The 9150-nt window shown below is 42.4% G+C and overlaps 1 long non-coding RNA gene across 1 annotated transcript; it reads right to left on the bottom strand.

The window, feature by feature from the left end:
• Positions 1-7183: 7183 nt before the first annotated feature.
• LOC127312262 (uncharacterized) lies at positions 7184-8781 on the bottom strand. Its single transcript, XR_011748144.1, has 2 exons — positions 8319-8781; positions 7184-7921 (listed from the first exon to the last, which is right to left on the bottom strand). It is a non-coding gene; the product is annotated as an uncharacterized lncRNA (long non-coding RNA).
• Between the last annotated feature and the right edge of the window lie 369 nt (positions 8782-9150).

Genomic DNA, 9150 nt, shown 5'->3' with positions numbered 1-9150 from the left:
AATTTAAAGACAACCATAAGGCTCCTGCCGGTTGCCACAATACAATAATGATCATCTCATACATATTCATCATCACATTATGGCCATATCACATCACCAAACCCTGCAAAAACAAGTTAGACGTCTCTAATTTGGTTTGCATATTTTACGTGGTTTAGGGTTTTCGAGTAAGATCTAATCTACCTACGAACATGAACCACAACGGTGATACTAGTGTTGTCAATAGAAGAGTAAATTGAATCTTCACTATAGTAGGAGAGACAGACACCCGCAATGCCACTTATGCAATACACGTTGCATGTCGAGCGTGGAGCAAATCTCATGAACGCGGTCATGTAAAGTTAGCCCGAGCCGCTTCATCCCACTATGCCACAAAGATGCAAAGTACTCAAACTAAAGACAACATAAGCATCAACGCCCACAAAACCATTGTGTTCTACTCGTGCAACCATCTATGCATAGACACGGCTCTGATAACACTGTAGGGGTTCGTTGCATAGAAAACAAAATTTTTCCTACCGCGAACACGCAATCCAAGCCAAGATGCAATCTAGAAGACGGTAGCAACGAGGGGATGATCGAGACTCACCCTTGAAGATTTCCAAAGCCTACAAGATGAGGCTCTTGTTGCTGCGGTAGACGTTCACTTGCCGCTTGCAAAAGCGCGTAGAAGATCTTGATCACGGTGCCACGAACGGGCAGCACCTCCGTACTCGGTCACACGTTCGGTGTTGATGAAGTCGACGTCCACCTCCCCGTTCCAGCGGGCAGCGGAAGTAGTAGCTCCTCTTGAATCCGGCAGCACGACGGCGTGGTGGCGGTGGTGGTGGAGAACTCCGGCGGAGCTTCGCTAAGCGTGCGGGAGAGAAGGAGGAGTGGGGCGGCTAGGGTTTGGGGAGAGGGGGCGCCGGCCACTTAAGGGGTGCGGCCACCTTGTGGTGTTGGGTGGCCGGCCCCCTCCCCTTGGCCCTCATTATATAGGTGGAACACCCAAGAGTTGGTCTACAAGTCTTCGAATAAGACTCCAAACCAAAACCTTCCATATGACATGAAACCTACCCAAGCTAGGACTCCCACTAGAGGTGGGATTCCCACCTTCCCTTGGGAGGGGGTGGCCGGCCACCTTAGGTGGAGTCCACCTGGGACTCCACCCCATAGGGTTGGCCGGCCATGGTGGTGGAGTCCCTTCGGGACTCCGCCTTCCAAAGTGACTTTCTTCCGGAATATTCTAGAACCTTCTAGAACCTTCCATAAATGCACCGGATCATTTTCAAACTTATAAAATGACTTCCTATATATGAATCTTATTCTCCGGACCATTCCGGAACTCCTCGTGATGTCCGGGATCCCATCCGAGACTCCGAACAATATTTCGAACTCCATTCCATATTCAAGTTCTACCATTTCAACATCAAACCTTAAGTGTGTCACCCTACGGTTCGTGAACTATGCGGACATGGTTGAGTACTCTCTCTGACCAATAACCAATAGCGGGATCTGGAGATCCATAATGGCTCCCACATATTCAACGATGACTTAGTGATCGAATGAACCATTCACATACGATACCAATTCCCTTTGTCACGCGATATTTTACTTGTCCGAGGTTTGATCATCGGTATCACTCTATACCTTGTTCAACCTCGTCTCCTGACAAGTACTCTTTACTCGTACCGTGGTATGTGGTCTCTTATGAACTTATTCATATGCTTGCAAGACATTAGACGACATTCCACCGAAAGGGCCCAGAGTATATCTATCCGTCATCGGGATGGACAAATCCCACTGTTGATCCATATGCCTCAACTCATACTTTCCGGATACTTAATCCCACCTTTATAACCACCCATTTACGCAGTGGCGTTTGATGTAATCAAAGTACCTTTCTGGTATAAGTGATTTACATGATCTCATGGTCGAAAGGACTAGGTAACTATGTATCGAAAGCTTATAGCAAATAACTTAATGACGTGATCTTATGCTACGCTTAATTGGGTGTGTCCATTACATCATTCATATAATGATATAACCTTGTTATTAATAACATCCAATGTTCATGATTATGAAACTAATCATCTATTAATCAACAAGCTAGTTAAGAGGCTTACTAGGGACTCATTGTTTGTTTACATATCACACATGTATCAATGTTTCGGTTAATACAATTATAGCATGATATATAAACATTTATCATAAACATAAAGATATATAATAACCACTTTTATTATTGCCTCTGGGGCATATCTCCAACAGGCACCTCCTAGCCCCCTTCCCAGTGGCGTGGATCACGTAGGAAGAATGCGACGCGGGCAACTCCTAGCCCTCCCGTAGCCGAGGATGATGATGAGGTGGAGAATCGGAGTGAGGAGCATGGGGGTGGGGAGGACGAGGAGAACGAGGAGGAGGAGGGTGTGGGGGACTAGGAGGACCTCTTGGACGATGAGGGATTGGGGGGCTTACCGTTCGAGCCTGACCCAAGCCTAGATTCGGAACCGCTAGAGGAGGAGGAGTACGTTGCAGCTGGGGAGAGGCTACATCCACGTGATAGGAAGCTGTATCAGCGTGGGAAAACACATCTCCCCAAGCTAAGAACGTGGCCCAGCAGCGATGTTGTTCTAGTGCCCACTGGAAAGAGGTGCATGCTAATTTTGGCATTTCGTTATCACAATTTTATCATTATCGAAATTTTTATCACATACATACTAAATTTGGTTCATTGTGCAGTTCGTTCACGTATGGCGACCCGACGAGGAAGCCGAGACGTGGCTACACGAACATCCTTGGAGGCCTACTTAGAAAGTATTTCCCTGGAATTGTCAATCTCCCTACTGGTAGCCGCGACGTAGCTTGAAAGTGGGCACACTACAACTATGCGCCAGATCATCATGGCAACAAGTACGACAACATGCAGGAGGTGGTTCTACACACTTTCTAGGTACGTGAATTTTGACTTCTTAGCATCAAACACTCCTTAGTTGACAATAGTTGCACTAATGCCCCTTGTTTTACCTATGTGCATGGTTGCAGTAATACTTCACGAGGGCTGGAAATAAATGGAAGCTGGTGGTTAGCCACTAACGGGCTCGCAATGGTGTGCCTCTCTCAGGGACCTCGTACTAGTCACCCTCCCTCGTCCGCAGGGTGAAACTCCGGCGAGCGTTGCAGCAACAACGTGGCGGCCATTTACTCAGAAACTTTGAGATGTAGATGACGTCAACGTTCCCCCAAACGGACTAGAAAATGGGCAACCTGGCGGCAAGTATCGTTTGAGCACTTTGTGAGAGTTTGAGACAAGAGGTTAAGAAAAAATGAGGAAAAGTTTTGCGCGTGGGCAAAAGTTAGTAATACTAAGGAACCAAGGGCACCAAAAAAGAAATCCCATAATATTATTTTTATCAAAAAAAATATTCAATTATTGGCATGAGTATACTGGTACATTACATGCCCAGGACATCATTCCTCTGAATTATTGAATTTCATATGTTGAGAATCTCCGCCGCTCTCATTATTTTAGCATATAAGTTGGTGGTGGTGGTGGTGGTATTGGATGTTCGGTAGTACAACAACACATATTTGGACCAGGAGACAACCTCATACAATACCTACGAAAAGGTTTTTTATAGCCTCTTGTTAAGCAGTCAACTTCGCACACCCAGGGACCGCAGTGATGTAAATTTCTACACCACTCTCCAGGAACTACAATAAATATATCACAAAAAAATAATTAGTAATATAGTCCAAAGAAAAAATAGATAGTACTTTGAACATTTGAAAATTGCTAGTGAAACAGAAAACATTGTTGCCTACTTGCTTGGCAGGACGGCAATGTTGAACACATGATTGCCGTGAGCATGAAAGAAATAAAAGCCAAATTGAGCAACTTTGGGTTGGTTTTGCCGAGCGCCATGGGAAAAATATATGACTTTATCTTGGTGTATCATTGTGTGTGTTTATATAGACACACAATGCAATATTAGATACAGTTGGTTATAAATATATATCTATTGCTCCCAATTAATATTAGGATATCCTGCGAGTTTCGCATAAACGCCACAACTTTTATTTTGCAATGAAATCATGTATCTCATCATTATGGCCTGGTGTTTGATATTGGTGATTATACATAGAGCCATAATAAAATCTTTAGATATCAGCAGTGAATTTATATATGTATCTCTCTCAATTAATATTAGGATATCCTGCGAGTTTTGCATCAATGCCACATCTTTTATTTTGCAATGAAATCATGCATCTCATCATTATGGCTTGGCGTTTGATATTGGTGATTATACATAGAGCCATAATAAAATCTTTAGATATCAGCAGTGAATTTATATATGTATCTCTCACAATTAATATTAGGATATCCTGCTAGTTCTGCATAAACACCACAACATTTATTTTGCAATTAAATTATGCATCTCATCATTATGGTCTGGTGTTCAATATTGATGATCATACATAGAGTTATAATAAAGGCAACTTTTATGGTACCTTTTACCACTCTTAGGAGAGTGAGAGGTATGAAATAAACAGACGGTTTAGATTTAGTGGTGAAGATTAGGCCCAACAGGCCCAAAAGGCGGTAATTATGGGGAATAAAACTGTGGACGCCTACACGCCTGAGCCGTGGCCATGCCTCGGAGGCTCCCAGGAACGCCGCCGCCTCGATGCGGCCCCGCCTCCAATCTCGAACCGCCTAGCACGCCTCCGACACCTCGGCACGTCGCCGCCGCGTCCACCTAACCCGCGGCCACTGCCTAACGCCCCCGCCATCTCCTTGCAGGTGGATGCCTTCCCTGCCGAGCCGTTCAAGGGTAACCCTGTAGCGGTATACCTCCTCGAAGAAGAGGGCATCGCAGCCATCGTGGACAAGTTGGTGGTTGTAGTCCGTTCCACCGAGTTCAACCTCTCGGAGACCGCCTTCCTCATCAGCGACTCCTTCCGCGCCGCCCGCGGTTCCACCTCTGACGGTTCACTCTGCTCACTGACGTATCCAAGCTCCCAATCCATATTCCCTCGCAAATATGAGAGACTCCCCCTTTGACTAGTATCAACAGCCATATATAGTATTGATTCTATTGAACCCTGCTCGTCGATTTGTATAGTTTCATGCCCTAGATTCATATGTGTTAATTGTCGAATTATATGGTCTCCACCTATCCCCATTAGCTTGAGCATTTGGTGCATGTAGTTCAATATTAATTCCACACATGTGTCGTTCTTTTCAGATCAACCTACTCGGGCATGCGACGTTGGCCTCCACGCACTTCCTCTTCAGGGTTGTTCTTGCCGAGCATGGCATGGTGGATTTCATGACAAGGTCTATGATTAAACTGCTGAACACTAGATTCAAAGGAGAGCAGGGGACGATGTTCATTGAGTTGGATTTCTCCATGGACCATTTTGTGGGTTGTGACACCGCAACAATGTCCCTTTGATCCCTGAGACCCTAAAACTCGCATCAGTTGTCAGTGTTCACAAACCGACAGCCCACTGTGACCTCATTGTACTCTTAGTCTCCCTTTTTTTGTTTGCACAATTACTTTTGATAATCACTGTTATCATTGTTATCATTCTCTTAAGCAGAGCAACTGTGTCTCTTGGTTCCTTGTTATGAAATATTGCTCACTTAGGCCACTTTTATTTTAGAAACATTAATTGCAAATTAAAAAGAGATTGTCGATATCCTTCCTAACATCGACGAAATTAAGAAATTGGATAGCAGGGGTCTTGTGGTTATGACTTTTTCACATGTTTCTTCTACCCAAAATTTTGGATATATGAGGTGATGTCCTTTCTTAATCCAAAGTTGTATATAGAGAATTCGATGCAGGTGTAACTTACCACATCATTCACCATTTTTGTACCAGAACATGTAGATAACTAGAAGAAAGTCGTGTCTGATTACCTCTCCAAAGTCCCAGTAGCTAATTCTTCTAATGTCTCACATATGTTGCATCTTTTGGTCTGGAACTCTGGATACCGTAGTCTTGTAGAATTGTCCACTTCCAGCATGTTTAGTTCTAAACCTTTTATCGTCCTAGGCATAGATTAATATCATCTTGAGTTATTTTGTTTTGTTAGAACTTAGAACCAATCTACCTTGTTCATATCTCAACTAGATTATAAGGAGCTGAGCTTCTTTGAGAACCAAAGTGAGTCTCTACCCCCTGTCCCAAACACATATGTGCAAGTTCATATATATAGTGTTAACTAGTTAGCTGTAATCGTTACCTTGCAACTCTAAAAGATTTCTTGTATCACATAGGACTAGTTGAAAACTAAGTGTATAAGAAACCCCATTAATTTGACATCAATCTTTAAGCATATGTTGGCTATCAATATTCTCTATGTAATACATCTCCATGTTCCATAACTCATAACCTCCTGATCAATATATTTTGATAGGACCCTGTTACAGGTAGTATACATTGTGTTTTGGCACCCTATTGGGACAGAATCAATGGAAACGGGAGATCATGCTGCTGGACTTGTTGATAACAACGAGATGAGGAGGAAGATATGGACATGGAGACTAGGGATGAGGAGGAAGAACAAGCTCGTGAAGATCAGGAAGAACTGAAGCAGTGATAATGGACTCATAAGGAGTGGTGATGGTAACGGAGATTGAGGACAAAGGATTGGTGACAGTTTAACATAGATTGAGATATCTCATTTTGTGTACTTGACCACTATTATTGTACAACTGAAGAATATAAAGCAATGCTATGTTTAAACTTCATCAAGTTGTGTGTGGTCCATGGGATGAACACCCTCTTCATTGTATCTATATTTTTCTGCCAATTTTATTTCTGATATAATATGCATATTATTTATTGTCACCTCTTCTTTATACTAGGAACCTTAGGCGTGGCGGCACACCGCACCCGTTGCGTTAATTGTTTTGATAATTATATCATGTCGTTAGGCGGTAACCATGGTTGAAGCACTTTGATGCCGTGAGGTGGTAATGATGGTTGAAATGCATGCACTGCAATACTAAGAACTAATTGTTTGATGATATTGGAACAGGGTAAAGCGGCCAGTAGAGTTGCATATGACCTGCCTAGATACAATGTCTGATATTGATTTTACTGGCATAGTGGCAGGTTCTTATATTTCTCTTGTATTGGTACTCTACTTCTTCAAATAGCCACATTACATAAAACATGATATGATCTGAAGGGAGGAAAAATAAGTTGTAGCGATAGAGCATTGAATCAACAACACATTACAGGAAGTAAACAGTACATCAGCTTAACACTTATGTAGTACACAGGGACATGATATGGTCCGAAGAAAACAAAGATTGCATACTATGATGTAGGACGAAAGCGACAGCTACCACATAGCAGGCAGGAACTAAATACCATGTGGCCTAAAAATTAAGGACTACATTCTCTAATCTGGGCGTTCCACAGTTGGAGGTGCACTTGTCTGTATAGATATGTCAAGTGATGGGGCACTCGCAGCCACCATCCGTGGAGATCTGATTTAGATATGTGAGATGCAACGACAGTATTTTGACTTACAGGCCAGTGCCATCATACAATGCATATGTAAGTACTGATAACTTTGCCGAGGTCCGATTTAGTGTCATCTGTCATTGTATCATGTGTCTTCACCAATGCAAAAGGCCCCAATATATACACAACCACTGATAGTGAATTCAGGTTGCAGGGTGAGCCACTTATTTGGAGTAGAGGTCCCATTTAGTGTCATCTGTCACTGTATCATATGTCTTCACCAATGCAAAAGGCCCCAATATGTACACAATCACTGATAGTGAGTTTAGGTTGCAGGGGTAAGCCACTTATTTGGAGGCTTGGTGCTGAGCAATCCGAGTAACTGGAATATCTGAATGATCATGAAACCTACCATTTGTATGCCATTTCGAGAAGATAATGCCTTGAGATATCTGCAAGCGTGCAAGCAGAAGCTAATATTAATATTTATGGGTGTGCAATGATTATGAGCAGGAGGCCCACATTAATAGTATTTCACATATAGAAGCATATGGAGAATTTTGACAGTTAATGCAATTTAAATGAAGTTGTACATAAGTTTTTTACATGGTTGCTCATTTCAAAGTTTAAATCTTCATGAAAAACTAATTTCAAGGTTTTACTTCTAGTTACTGGAATGCAAGAAGTGTCTGTTGATCATAAGGGGATATCACATTTTATCTAAAATATAAGAAGACTCCGGTAAGGACATCTAGGTGTATCAGTAATCATCCACAAAGGCTAGTTCAGCTCAATAAGCCTTGATGTGAAATCAAAGCAACACATATAGCTAAATGTATGCATACATACATGAATAATTTCCTGTCAGGTCACCTCAACGAAGATCTAGTGTTGAGAAGAGCATAGTAAGTTACGTGTAAGACATGAAGTGCTGCGTAAATTGTTTCAAGCCTACAAAATTTTGCAAGGTGGCATCAGTTATTAAATCCATGGAGGGGAGATTAAAATTAACTCATCCTACTTAGCATTTTCCCTTAACTAAAACAACTAACAAAGTATATAACCTTTTGCTGAAAAGACAAAGATTCAGTAATCCTACCTCCGAACCTAAACAAAAGCTCACAAAACCAAATGTGCTAAGGTGTCTGAAAAAATGACTGAATTCAGCAAACTAACTGGCCAAAAACTAAGCAACACAAGAGCTGCCGGACACGGCCACGGCCGCACGGATAGCCCAACCTATGCCGCTCACACTCCCACGACCCGCCCGCCCACCTGGAAAATTATTGCTAAATATTCCTAAATTCAACGTAGTGCAGGAAAAGTACACAGCAGCATTTTACAGGTTACAACCATAATATGAAGTCATCTGGATTGTAAAGAAACTGAAGAGACTTGTAAACTGAACTGAGGAAGCAAACAGTTGATTGCATCACTTGAGCGATATGCTATACAAAGTTACAAACACATGCGGAAGCTTCTACCAGAAAACTAAAATCTGCATAGTCATTTACACTGAAGAATGAAGATCCTTCTTATAAACCTAAATTGATGTTATACTTTCTGGCATGGTATCAAGGAAAAAAAAACACACACGTGTAAGTGGCAAATCAACCAAACCAAACTCATTCACGTTCATATTTTGTAAGACGCGATCGGGGTACCAAACCAGGCACTGCTC

Source organism: Lolium perenne, chromosome 7 (assembly GCF_019359855.2).
Source record: "Lolium perenne isolate Kyuss_39 chromosome 7, Kyuss_2.0, whole genome shotgun sequence".
Classification (NCBI taxonomy): Eukaryota; Viridiplantae; Streptophyta; class Magnoliopsida; order Poales; family Poaceae; genus Lolium; species Lolium perenne.
Note: the sequence above shows the minus strand (reverse complement) of the source record. Positions and strands in the feature narration are given on the sequence as shown.